The sequence below is a fragment of the Pipistrellus hanaki genome (genome assembly GCF_964339955.1).
Source record: "Pipistrellus hanaki genome assembly, chromosome: 15".
Taxonomy (NCBI): Eukaryota; Metazoa; Chordata; class Mammalia; order Chiroptera; family Vespertilionidae; genus Pipistrellus; species Pipistrellus hanaki.
The window spans coordinates 44,367,680-44,382,420 of record NC_140517.1 but is presented as its reverse complement, the minus strand read 5'-3'; the positions used below and the strand labels follow the sequence as shown (position 1 = coordinate 44,382,420).

The 14,741-nt window shown below is 43.1% G+C and overlaps 1 protein-coding gene across 1 annotated transcript in view; it reads right to left on the bottom strand.

The window, feature by feature from the left end:
- ARHGAP35 (Rho GTPase activating protein 35) overlaps positions 1-14,741 on the bottom strand; it is a 129,688-nt gene that overhangs the window by 78,659 nt on the left and 36,288 nt on the right. The gene's annotated exons all lie outside the window — the stretch shown is intronic.

The following is a 14,741-nucleotide window of genomic DNA, read 5'->3' as shown; positions in this document are numbered from 1 at the left end:
AGAAATCGATCTTCTCATTCAATAAATACAGTAAACAACGAATGTTCCAGACCTAATGCTGGTTGAAGATGTAAGAGTGAATAAGAAGGACATAAACGGTGGAAATCCAAGATGGCTGCTCGGGTAGGCAACTAGCCGCAGCCGCACACAACAATTTTAATAAAATACAACTAAAATATAAAATGGACATTACCCAGAACTACAGGAAAGTCGACTGACTGGAAATCCTACAACAAGAAGCAAGGAGAAAACAAGAAGGAAGCGCGGAGGAGCTGTAAAAGCGCAAGGTACGGAGACACGCGGCGCACGCAGAGAGGACGGAGCCGGAGAGGAGGGAGGCCGAGTGCCTGGCGGGCGTTCCCAAGCGGGAAGGAGAGAAAACTCCGACTGTGCTGGGCCCCTGACTGCTCTGAACCCCAGTTCTGGGCCAGACCCCGGGGACTCAGGCTCAGCCACAGGGAGCTGGGCTGTAAGTCGGAACCCCGGGGTAGCGGAGAAAGGAGGTCCCGGAGGCGCGCACACTGCCCCCAGAGAAGGGACGGTCGGCTGTGCCGCGGGATTGCCCTGACGGGAAGGAGACTGGGGCTCCAGACTGCTGTGAACGCCACCTCCAACTCCACTTCCAACTGAACTGAACCCCAATACCGGGCTCATTGGGGGAGAGCATAGACTGTTTGGCAGCAGGCGAAAATCGAGGGCACCTTTCTCTCAGAGGCACCGGCAGCGAGCACTGAAGGACCCGCATAGGGCGGGGCTGACGGAAGCCAAAGCTGCAGGCTCCACCCTGAAACCCCGTCCCGTCTGTAACTGCGAAATGCGACAACAAAATAGATCACAAACGAAAGAAATGGAGGACAAAAAGCGTCTGGATATAGAGTTCAAATCTACGCTTATAAGGTTTTTCAAGAATTTCCTAGAAAAGATGGATAAGGCCTATGAGGATATGAAAAGAGATCAACTAGAATTAATAAGGAGTCAACAAGAAATGATAAGGGATCAACAAGAAATAAAGAATACATTGTCTGAAATAAAAAATATTCTACAGAGTCCTAAAAACAGAAGGGAAGATCGTAAGAATCAAGTCAAAGATTTGGAACATAAAGAGCCAGAAGACACTCCTCCACAGAAGCTAGAAGGCAAGAGAATCCAGAAAATTGAAGATAATGTAAGAAACCTCTGGGACAACTTCAAGCGAACCAACATCAGAATTATGGGGGTCCCAGAAGATGAGAGAGAGCAAGATATCGAAAACATACTGAAAGAAATAGTGACAGAAAACTTCCCCCACCTGGTGAAAGAATTTGACTTACAAGTCCAGGAAGCGCACAGAACTCCAAACAAAAGGAATCCAAAGAGGACCACACCAAGACACATCATTATTAAAATTCCAAGAGCAAAAGATAAAGAGAGAATATTAAAAGAAGCAAGAGCAAAGAAGGTAGTAACTTATAAAGGAGCACCTATACGATTGTCAGCTGACTTCTCAACAGAAACCATGCAGGCCAGAAGGGAATGGCAAGAAATATTCAAGGTGATGAATAGCAAGAACCTACAGCCAAAAATAAGCTACCCAGCAAAGCTATCACTCAGAATCGAAGGCCAGATAAAGAGCTTCACTAATAAAAAAAAGCTAAAGGAGTTCATCACCACCAAACCAGAATTATATGAATTGCTGAAGGGGGTTCTTTCAGAAGAGAAAGTAAACAAAGATAAAAATTATGAACAACAAATACGTAATTATCAACAAGTGAATCTAAAAACCAAGGAAATTAAAAAAATTTGATGAACAATATTAACTGTTGAATATAATAGAATCAGAGGTATGGAAGGGGAGTGAACTGACGATTCTTGGGGAAAAGGGGAGAGGGGGGGCGTGGGAAGAGACTGAACATAAACTGTGCACCTATGGATGAGGACAATGGGGAGTGGGGAAAGGGCAGTGGGTGGGGTGGGAACCTGGTGGAGGAGAGCAATGGTGGGGGGGGGGGAGGAACATTTGTAATAATATGAAAAATAAAAACTTATTAAAAAAAAAAAAAAAAAGAGAGACATTCCTATCTAAAATAGACAAAAAAAAAAAAAAAAAAAAAGGACATAAACGTACCCTCAGAGAGGAACAATGTCATCTAACAGAGAAGACACATAGTAAGCAGCGTGCCACGCGCCAAAACAAGGGTTCAAGGGTTTGAGGGCTCCTGGGAAACACTGCTGGTTCCCAGGACAGGGCAGGATTGGTACAAGACGAGCCTGGAATATCTTGTCGGCAAGAAAGGAAGTGCTAGAAAAATGGTAGGATGCCTCATCAGGATACAGGACCCAGTCAAAGGGGCTCCCACAGGTCAAATCTGAGACAATCTGAGCACTAAAATAAGAATATTAAAGAATTGTAAGCTATTGCAAAATAAAGAAACCTTCAGCTCATACTACTGGATCAGACAAGAATCATCACTTGATGCTAAATCTAGGGGGAAACCTGGATACGGCGCAGAGTATTTGTACGGAACTGAGGTGTCCTCCGAAAGGCTCCTTACTGCCTGGAGAGGGAAAATAAAAACAACAACACTGATTATACAGCGGAGAAACTGGGCAACACTTTGGGTAATGAAAATTACCATCACGAAAGAAGGCTAGGAGAACATCATAAGCCTCAAATGTGATCCCCAGGGAGGATACATCACCATGCAGTACAAAGGTCTAGAATCCATTACCTCATCCTAATCACAAGGAAACATCAGAAAAACACAAAATGAGCTAGATACTGTTTAAAAATGGGGAGGGGACACACCCTATACTTTTAAAAAAATAGCAACATAATTGACAAAGAATGGTTATGTAAACATTACAGATTAAGAGAGGCTTAAAAGAGACATCATAACTAAATGCAAATATCTGACCCTAGACTGAATTGTGCACCAGAGAGGGGTAAAGGGGGATACTATACAGGACCTTATGAGATCAATTAACAACACTGGACTATAATGGAATATTAAATAAAAGTTTACATATGTAAATTTATGAAGTTGATTTAACATTCATGTGAGAGAACAGCCATGCTCTTAGGAAAAACACTCTGAAATATTTTGGGGGAAAAGGTCATAATGTATGTGACTGGCCCAGAAAAAACTCTCAGTAAGTTTATACAGAGTAAGAATGCAAATGAGGTGGTAAAATATCAATGATAGATGAATTTGGGCAAAGTATATAGGATATTTCTTTGTGCTATTTAATTTTTGCAACTTTCTATAAGTATGTAATTATTTCCAAATAAAGTTTTTTATTTATTTTTAATATTTTTTTTTATTGGTTTCAGGGAGGAAGAGAGAGAGATAGAAACATCAATGATTAGAAAGAATCATTGATCGGCTGCCTCCTGCACGCCCATCACTGGGGACTGAGACCGCAACCTGGGTACGTGCCCTTGGCCAGAATCAACCCAGGACCCTTTGGCCCACAGGTTGACGCTCTATCCACTGAGCCAAACCAGCTAGAACATAAAAAAAAAAAAAAAATTTAATGTGTGAATATGGGGTGGTTTCCCTGACAAGAATATAAGCTTGCCTGGCCAGTATGGCTCAGTGGTTGAGCACTGACCTAAAACCAGGAGGTCATGGTTCAATTCTGATCAGGGCATATGCCCAGGTTGCGGGCTCAATTCGATTCCCAGTGGGAGGTGTGCAGGAGGCAGCCAATCAATGATTCTCTCTCATCATTGATACATTGATATTTTGCGCTCGCTCGCGCGCTCTCTCTCTCTCTATCTCCCTCTCTCTCTCTCCCTTCCTCTCTGAAATCAATAAAAATATATTAAAAAGAAGAAAAAAGAACATAAGCTCTGTGAGGACAAGGCCCAACTGTCTTGTTCAATTCTTTTTTTTTTTTTTTAATCCTCACCCGAGGATACTTTTCCACTGATTTTTAGACAATGGAAGAGAGGGAAAGTCAGAGAAATATCGATGTTAGAGAAACACATCAATTGGTTGCCTCCTGCATGCACCCTGACCATGGCCCGGGCAAGGGAGGAGCCTACAAACAAGGTACATGCCCCTGACCGGAACTGAACCCGGGACCCTTTGGTCCACAGGCCGATGCTCTGTCCACTGAGCCAAACTGGCTAAGGTCTATCTTGTTCACTCTGCATCCTCAGTCTATGACACAGTGCTTGACACAAATATTTCTGAAAAAGTGAATAAGTGAATGATTATTAGAGCATATTAAAGAGTCTTCAAATCCAGCCTTTTAGATTTAGGAAAATCTTTGTGAAGGAAGTTCCATCTCAGGTGAGACCTGAAGTAGAGGGAATGAAACGTGCAGACACTCCTCTCTCACCAGAAAAAAGCATGGCCAGTGGGGGAGCCGACTGAAGCCAAGTGTGAGTGGGAAGATGGGAGAGATGCACTAGCCGGTGAGCAGGAGCCAGATCAAAGTATTTTCAGAGTTTAGGTTTTTTCCTGAAGGTTGTGGAAGCACAAGCCTGTGGCTGAAAAGTGGCTGCATAGGACACCGGGAGTTTGAACAGATGAAGTTAAAAATGCTATGATGTCTTACAAATGCTTTAGAAACTTTCCAGCTGAAATAAGTCAAATGGGTATGTAGTCTTTGGCTGCCTCTACAGAAATGGTCTCTGACTACTGTTCATACTGCACTGCCATCTACTCACATGCACAAACAGGACTGCAACTGCTGAGCCTGCAACCAAACGAAGTCTCCTGAGAACACCTGAAGAGGAGAACTTAAACAGCCATTTTCTTTTGAGTCTCACTTAAGTCTGGTGGGTACCCAATATTCCCACAGCCTTCCTATGTTTTTGTGGCCTATCTCCTAAGAAATCTCACCGGAAGTCAGATCACTGAACGTTATTCTGAGACGGAGGGCAATGAATGGGAGAGCACAGCTGTCCCCTCTGAGGACTTCTCAGATCTTTCCAAGACACCCATATCTTCCTCTGATAACCCAGAAAGTCAAACCTCCTATGGAAACGAAACGTGGCTGGATATGGTATGTAACAATTGTGACCATTTTAAAAAAAGAAATCTGAGCAACTGCGAGCAATGGCCTCCAGATAACCTTAGTGGCATGCTCCTAAAGAAGCTAAGTTCCAGACTCCAGCAGCACCCCTGGGAGAGAGGAGACAGGCAAATCTTCCCTGTTTCCTTCCTCTTCCCCCTCCCTATCCCCGCCCCCCTAGGGAATTGTTTATCTAGGTAAAATTACAAGACGTTTATGAATATCTCATTAAAGTATGTTTACACACATCCTCTGAAATACCTGCAAAGGAAAGCTGGGGAATCTAAGTGCTTTGCACATTACTCTGCAGTGCACATACACAATTTTGTTTCAACCCATGGAAGCCCAGGTGTTAAAGCAGAGACTCAGAGGGAATGTTGATGAAGGTTTCAAGGCTGCTGCTCCCAATACAGGCCCTTCTCTACCAACTCCTCATCCCAGGACCTGGCAGGACGCAAGGCCACCACTGGACCAATCCTGAAACACAACTGGGTGACACAGGCCCTACTTCCGCATGCACCTGGCAAACCAGTCCACGTGTTCTCTGTAAAGTGGCCAAATAATCTCCCCACAGAAATCTGAGAAAACACACCCTCATCTGCTCTTAAACAGCAAGAAAGAAAGATATTGTCTCAATTTGGAACTATTATATTATCCATTCAATAACTGCTTAGTTACAATTTTTTAATGGCATGTTACTTTATTTAGTCCATTCAAGTTAGTCTGTTATCTGAAGGAAGCTAAAGAAAATAACATTCTCAACTCAAGAATGTAGCAACTGATATTTTAAACCTATAATGCTAACTAACTTTTATAAAGCCACACCAAAAAAAAGAAAAAGACAAGTAAAAGCTGGCATGGGAGTGGTTAATTTTGGACACCTGGTAACTTTCCACTTGTTGGAAACCTAATAGGTTTCCTGGTATAAGTACGCTCTTCTTACACGTCTGTCTTTGATGTCTGGATAATGCAGTTTTACTAGTTCCTCAATTGGACCGAATTACACAATAAACAAAGACTGTTATAAATCTAAAGACGTCTTAAACACTTGGTTTAAAGGAAATAACCTTAAGTGCTTGGTCACAAACACATTCAACTTTTCTAAGAGGTGGGTAAAAAAAAAATTAGCTGAGTCACTAAATTTAATGATCTGAAGGCCACAAAGAAAGAGAAAGTAGAAGACAACGCATGTCTTTAATTTTAATCTAATGGGAACTGGTGTTCTTAGTTGGCAACTAAGTTTCCCAAACAGCAAAATCTGAATGTCCATTCTAATAATCTGCCAACACTAATCCTTTTAAAACCGAAGAGTTACCGCAGAGGGGGCAAAATATTCTTTAATACAGTAACTCCTTGTATTTTTCAGCTTTATTTACAGAGCCACTTGTATCAGAAAAATAAAAAACTCAGAACTTAACAGTTAATTTTATGCCATAAGTCAACTACTTCAGAAAGAAAAATAATTCCAGAGTACTTTCAATTCTTTGTCACAAATATATATCATGAAAACATACAACACACATATAAGAGCTTTTTAGAACCTGTCACCAGACTCCCAGAGTTGTTTATTTGATGTGTTTAATAAACCAAGACACCAATTCCCCACAGGGCGCCTCAACTGGAAGGCAGGAGGAGGGTGTGGTGTGTTTGTTGTTTGTTTGTTTGTTTGTTTTTAAGGAGGATGTTTTTTAACCCCTCAACACGACACCCAGGGCAAGAAGTGGTAACATCCCCAAGATAGTACACATGTCACAGGACAGAAATGCTGTGATCCAGCATTACTCTGGCCGCTGTAGTGCATATATACTGTCAACAGCTCTATCAGTGTTTCACCTCTGCAACCCCATGCCCACCACCCGCCCAAGAGGAACTATTTCTGGGTTCTGTGCTCTGGAATGCTCCATGACGCACACAGGTCCACCACCGTTATCCCTAACCAAACTTCCATCTCTCTCTGAGCATGGTCAACAAATTCTGAAAATGCATTTATTTCCAAACAACATATATAGAGCACCACCAAACTAATGATATTATAGTATAATATATAATACTACATAGTATTATATAATAATAATAAGTATTTGTAAACAAAATATAAACATTATAAATAAAATATAATTAGTTATATAATTGTATATTACATAATAATATTATAAGAAATAATTTCATAGGGAGCTGTTAGCAAAGGGAAGAAAATATTGTTACCATAATTTTTTTTATGAATCCTCACACAAGGATTTTTTGAGAGGGGGCCATTGATGTGAGAGAAACATCAATTGGCCGCTCCAACGTTGGGGCTGGGAATCGAACCTGAAACCCAAGTATGTCCCCTTAATGGGGATTGGAACCCAAGATCCTTTAATGTGTGGCCTGGTGCTCTAACCACTGAGCAACCTCGAGGACAATAACACCTTACATTTCTGAATGGGTTTTCAAAGCTATGAATTACCCTCAGTAGGTGGTAAAATGTTCGCAGTAGGTTGATACGTGATAAGATTCAGAGCTACAGGAGAAAAGGAAGGGCTCTAACTAGGAAACATTTTCCCTGTAAGAGACTCCTGAAGGAGAATTTTCTAGGCGAATTTATTTTCCAAATGAGCCAGGAAGGATTGAATATAAAAGCTCAAGTAAGAGGAGTACACTACTCTGTGGTCTACTGAACCGCTCAATTTATAAAGCAAAATATTCTCTGAAGTCCCAACGTTTTCATTTTCATATCAATAAACATTAAAGTAAATTTTCTTAAGGTTTTTGTTTTTCCTTTGAAAGTCTTAGACACATTAGAAAAGAAAATTTGGAAGCGGAGTGCAAGGTCCTTAGTCATCCAATTCATACTCTGTGAAATCCAGATGAATTTATAAAACCTTTGAGTGAGTGATGTGCACAAGTGACATTTTAGGGTAAACAGAAATGACCGTCTTTATGAACCTAACCCCTGCAGTCTTCATTTCCTCTGTGTGTCTTCTGTGGGGCAATGCCCTTATTCTGCTCATCTCTTCACCACGAGAGGTGTCTTATGAAGAACATCACACTCAACAAACTCTACTACTGAACAGAAGAGAACTGATGACCCGAGAGGAGCTGAATCTTCTCCTTCCTTCACGATATTTGAAAGGATTCCAGCATTTTTGGATTATTCTAGTCTCTAATCTTTAGAATTGAGAACTGAGCTGCCCATCAACCAAATCAAAAACAGACTTATTGAGCTAAGATGATGTGTTGAAACAAAGAATGAATGGGACACTATACTTGCTAATGAGAATCTTATAATGTACTTGAGATATAATACTTTTACTTAAAAATAACTAAACCACAAGACAACAGATGGCATAGACCACTTCCTGGGGCCCAGAGAAAGGAAGGGATTCAGCTCTGGGTGATTGGGAAGGCATCGGACAGAGCTGAAGTAAAATGAGACTTGGCACATAAAAGACTGGCAGGGCTTGGAGAGATGGCCCGAGTCTAAAAACGTGAAAGGGCATGAATAATGGTGACCAAAATGGAAAAGCAACAGATATGTTTTGGGACAGACTGACTGAAATAGTTTTCATGCATGGGAGGTAGATGAGAAGGGCAGCCAGGGCTCAGACTATGAGAAGACTGTACTGTTACCTGTGAGAATTGAAAATGAAAATAATCTTTTATCCATCCAGTGTTATTTACTGTATTAACCCTGCTATCTCAACTCTTCACCCAACAAATCAACACAGTCTAAAAGGTGGATCATTTTACATGAAAGCTCTAGCCCTAGCCGGTTTGGCTCAGTGGATAGAGCATAGGCCTTTGGACTGAAGGGTCTTTCCCGGGTTCAATCCAGTCAAGGGGACATGCCCGGGTTGCAGGCTCGATTCCCAGTAGGGGGCGTGCAGGAGGCAGCCGAGCAATGATTCTCTCTCATCATTGATGCTTCTCACTCTTCCTCTCCCTTCCTCTCTGAAATCAATAAAAATATATTTTTTAAAAAAGAAAGCTCCAGCCGGGACCAGTTTGGCTCAATGGATAGAGCGTGGCCTGCGGACTGAAAGGTCCCGGGTTCGATTCTGGTCAAGGGCATGTACCTTGGTTGCGGGCACATCCCCAGTAGGGGATGTGCAAGAGGCAGCTGATCGATGATTCTCTCTCATCGATGTTTCTAACTCTCTATCCCTCTCTCTTCCTCTCTGTGAAAAATCAATAAAAAATATATTTTAAAAAAAGAAAGAAAGCTCCATTTGAACATTTTTACCTTCTAGTCCAATGCAAATTAAAATAACAACACGGGGAATGGGGCAGAAAACCATGGATTTACAAAGGAAGCAGGCACACCTGCTTCTGTTCAGTGTGGGCGGGAAGCTTCGGTCATAGCCCCGGAATCTCACTCTATCCCTAGGGCTCGGGTTACAGGAAATCTCTGAAATGGGTTAGATGGATCTCTGCAAAGACTGATTTAAGTGTTGAACCATCTGGTATTGAAACATGGAATCTCACACAACAGATGGGCTATTCTTGGACACTGGGTATATGTGTGCATTCAGCTCTCACTATACCTTCTGCCAACTCAATGGACAGCACTCTCCGAGAGCCCAATGAGGCAAACCCTAGGGCTCAAAAACAATTTTCAAGGACTGATAACTGATAACTCAGGTGTTTAGTTTGAAAATAATCTGACATAGTTTTTAAAATATTTTTTGTTGTTGTTAATCCTCACCTGAAGATATTTTTTCCATTGATTTTTAGAGAAAGTGAAAGAGAGGGAGAGAGGAGAGAAAGGAGAGAAACGATTAGCTGCCTCCCCCATGTGCCCTGAACCGCAATGCAGGTATGTGCCCTTGACTGGAAACTGAACCTGCGACCCTTTGGTGGGCGGCTGACACTCTAACCACTGAGAAACACCAGCCAGCACATGGCTTACAGTTGATTTTTTTAAAAGCGACTAGAAAGGAGTCTGACTCTTTTTTACATGCCATTTGTCATTTTTGCAAATGTAATATCCTGCTCCTTGGGATTCATTTGCCCCTGTCCCCAAGCCCTGGAAAGTCACCTCTGAATTCCAGCTCAGAAAAACAGAACTGCAGCTCTCTGACCACCCGAGCCAGCCCCGCGGAACAAAGCAGGCAGCCCCTTCCACCTGACACGGTTCTCAGGCTCTGAGGTGTGCGGACTCCACAAGCCGGTCCCGAAGAAACACAACTTCTAAGCCAGGTTATTCACAGCATGAAACCAAATTCCCCGGGTGAATGAAGGGGGCTGCTCTCAGGAAAGCACTTCCTTGAACTTTATCCTCACCAGCTTTCTGTCAGGTAGCTCTGGGGTTCTAATCAAGCTATCTGATCAAAGCAACCAGAAACAAAGATAAAACCAAAGGCTGAGAAATCTTTCTCACTGATGCAGCACAATTTCTCCGGGTTACCTATATTAAGAAAAACAACAAGGAAACAGGATTTCTGATAAGCTGTAAAAATATTCCACAGCAAAGAAAGTGCAACACCGAAGCCAATTTGAAATTGAAGGCACTCCAATAAACCTCAGACTCACAGGCCGTGTACCATTAACACTGTGAGCTAAGATTCTTACCAAACCAAGATACAAAAACACAGCGGGCCCCAGTCAGTTTGCCTCAGTGGAGAGAGCGTCTGCCCATGGACTGAAGGGTCCCGGGTTCGATTCCAGCCAAGAGCACATACCGAAGTTGCAGGCTTGACCCCCTGGCCCTGGTAGGGGCCCATGCAGGAGGCAACCAATTGATGTGTCTCTCTCCTATCAATGTTCCTCCCTTTCTCTCTCTCTCCCTTCCTTCCACTCTCTCTAAAAACCAATGGGAAAAGTGTGAGGATTAAAAAAAGAAAGAAACATAGCCAGGTCTTACCTTTGAATTTCCTGGTATTCAGACCAATTTTATATTGATTTTTGAAATGGTAAAGAAAATATAAAATTATATCAGCTGTAATTTCTGAACACTTATGACCTACTCATTTTTTTTAACTTTTCAGTAGAAAAATAGTTCTTTTTGAAAGAATGTTCACCATAAAAATTTCTCTGAATACGCAGGAGTGGTGGCACAGTCCAGATAAATGTGCTTTGCAGAGGATAGCACGGAAGAAACAGGCATTTCTGTCAATTGGGAAAAATAGGTCAGATTATTTTCAAGTCCAACAGTAAGCCTTATTATTCTAATCCCCAATGGCATTCTAAGATGGCATGAGGATTCCAGCCCGTTATTTCTAATTATTCCTCATGACTCATTTGCATTATTCTATAAATTGTCAGTTCTAAAACAGGCAACTATCTATACTAATAAAAGAGTAACATGCTAGTTAGACCAGACATCTTCTGGGCATCCATCCAGACGGCCTTCCAGACAAAGCCACGGTAGGGGGCCGAGGCAAAGGTGGTTAGGAATGACCAGGCCAGGACTGACCAGGCCAGCAGGGGAAGGCAGTTGGGGGGGGGGGGGCAGGCCAGCAGGCAGAGTCGGTTAGGGGTGATCAGGCAGGGAGTGGAGCAGTTAGGGGCGATCAGGCAGGCAGGGGAGCAGTTAGGAATGATCAGGCAGGCAAGCAAGTGAGTGATTAGGAGCCAGCAGTCCAGGATTATGAGAGGGATGTCCAGGATGGAGAGGGTACAGGCTGGGCTGGGGGACCCCTCCACCCGTGCACGAATTTTGTGCACATGGCCTCTAGTCCTATATAATAAAAGCCTAATATTCTATATGTCTGGTCATTCAGTTGGCCATTCAACCAATCAAAGCGTAATGTGCTAATGATATGCTAAGGCTGCTCAATTGTTCACTATGATGTGCACTGACTACTAGGGGGCAGACAGTTGACTGGTTGACTAGTTGCTAGGATGTGCACCAACCACCAGAGGGCAGAGACTCCAACTGGTAGGTTAGCTTGATGCTGGGGTCTGGCAGATTGGGACTGAGCAAAACGAGCTGGACATGCCCTGGAGCCCTCCTGTGGTCCCTCCCTGGCTGGCCAACCTCCCACATCCCTCCCCAGCTCCGATTGTGCACCAGTGGGGTCCCTCAGCCTGGCTTGCGCCCTCTTGCAATCTGGGACCCCTTGGGGGATGTCAGAGAGCCAGTTTTGGCCCAACAATGGAATGACCAGTTGCTATAACATGCACTGACCACCAGGGGGCAGACACTCAACTCAAGAGCTGTCCCTTGGTGGTCAGTGCACTCCCATAGGGGGAGCGCTGCTCAACCAGAAGCCGGGCTCATGGCTAGTGAGTGCAGCAGCACTAAGGATATTCCTGTGGGGAGCGGGCCTAAGCCGTCAGTTGGACATCCCCCAAGGGCTCCCAGACTGCAAAAGGGTGCGGGCCAGGCTGAGGGACACCCCCACAAGTGCACAAGTTTCATGCACCGGGCCTCTAGTAAGTAATAAAAGTTATGTCACTTGTATTGGTGATAAGAATAATGGTTATACAGAAACAAAACAAACAAAGGCAACTTCTAAATCCAGCAAATTTTAGTAGGGAACAATTTGGGCCCATAGATTAAAGAACTAATTCAGGATTCACACAAGCCAAATCAATACTCAGCTTCCTCCTTTCCATTTTCTGGCCTCCACGTTTACTTACACACTTGCCTTGCTTTAAATGAATTTAAAAACGAAAGTCTGAGAGAAATGAAAAAAAAGAAGAAGAAAAAAGAATAGTTACAGGACAGAACACGAAAGGGACCTAAATTATGCCCTAGGTCCAATTAATTATATGAGAAAATCTGCAAATTGAGGTATGTATAACTGAGGAGATGAATATATGTTAATATATCTAACTAAATTAACAAGCTAGATTTTTTTTGGATGAAATGATGGTATACATAGGCACTATTAACAAAGTTATTATGAAAAATATTTCTTAATAAAACATCACCTTGATTTTTTAAAATATTGTTATTGATTTGAGAGGAAGAGAAAGAGAGAGAAACATAGATGAGAGAGAAATCTCAGATGAGATGGGATGCCTCTTGCATGCCCCCCAACTAGGGATCGAGCCCACAACCCGGGAATGTGCCCTGGTGCGAGGGTTGATGTTTAGCCACTGAGCCATGCTGGTTGGCTGATCATCTCGATGTTTTAGAAACGTATTTCAGGTTCCTACTAGGAAAGGAGGTATGATAAAAAGAACACCAGTGGTGTTTGCCTTCTATTTTTTGACTTAGGTTGGTTACATGAGTTTTTCCCTCACAAGTTTTCATACTGTACGTGCTTTATACACTTTACAGTTTTTTAAAAGGGTAGAATTCAGAAAAATGACGAAACCCAAGCTCACACGCAGAGCTAGCAAGCAGAGGTAGGGTTTGAACGTGGCCCTCTCCCAACCTCTGGGATCACCCACAGAGATCCACTCTTCTCCTTTCCACACGAGGCCTCTGCCTGGGGTCTTATCCAACAGGGACCCTAACCCTCCCGGGAACAGTGAGAAGAACACTGAAAAGCAATGCCCCGGCCCGGATGTAACGCAGTTTTTCAGGCATCAGACCTTCCAGCCTTAAAACAATAATTCAATTTGATCTGTTTTATATACTGGGATCCCACATAAAAAGAAAAAAAAAATTTATAAAAAATTTTTTAAAAAGGAAAAATAAATATATTAAAAAAAAAATTTAATCTATAGTTTTAAAAGCTCAAAAATGTCATGGTTCAAAAAGCCGTTTAATAGTAAGACATTTGGTGATCTGATTCCTAAGATTCTGCCAAGAGACAAGAGTCAAATAGAGCCTCCTAGCCTGTCCCCAGACTCTTCTCCCCTCATTCAGGAAACTTGCCCAGATCAGTGCCTGCTGAGACAGAAAGGAAATGACTCAGCAAGTGAGAGACGGAGCGTGGTCCAGAGCCTAGGTCCCCTGGCACCACCAGCCATTCACCCTCCACTGTGGTCTTCCCACTCTATCATGCTGTCTGGCCGGACCACTGGAAAAGGGAGCAGAAGGCAGGTGCAGAGGGAGAGGTTGGGGACAAATCTGTGGCCAGCCCTGTCACACTTTATAGAGTCGGGACTTTATCATCTGAGAAACCCTCCGAGATGGATTCTGAGCAAGAATAGCATAGTCAGGTCTGGGCTGAGCAGGGGACTTCTCAAAGTTACCCTTGTGTTCTCACCCTCCCTCCTGCTATTTTATTTTTAAAATATATTTTAATTGATTTCAGAGAGGAAGAGAGAGGGAGAGAGAGATAGAAACATCAGCAATAAGAATCACTCATCAGCTGCCTCCTGAATGCCTCCTACCAGGGAGTGAGCCCGCAACGCAGGAATCAAGCCATGGCCTCCTCGTTCATAGGTCGACGCTCTACCACTGAGCCACACTGGCTGGGCTGTCGGCTATTTTATGCTCACCCCACTCAGTAAATGTTTCCCACGCAAAGATTACTTCAAACCTGCTCATAATGAGCACATGAGAAACAACTGCGTACGATGGAAGCACTGACACGGTGGTGGTGTAAAACGCCCTCTGAAAGCCTTGTCAGGGCCCCGTCTTTGTAATTTAGCGGTGGCTCACCGGAAACGCCGGAGAGCAGATTCTTTCTGACTGTGCTCAAGGCCATAATTTCCTTCCCATACTTAAACGGATGACCCTGTGTCTCACTGTCAGGGGAGTCTGCCAAGGGGAAAGGGCAGATAAATAAGAAGCAAAATGTGAAGAAAATGGGTCAATTAGAAAAAAAAAAAAATTCCTAAGATTCTTCTTGGAATTAGCACCTAACAGAACCTGCAGATGAACTGCTCTGCGGCTCCTTGAAGGCGGAGAG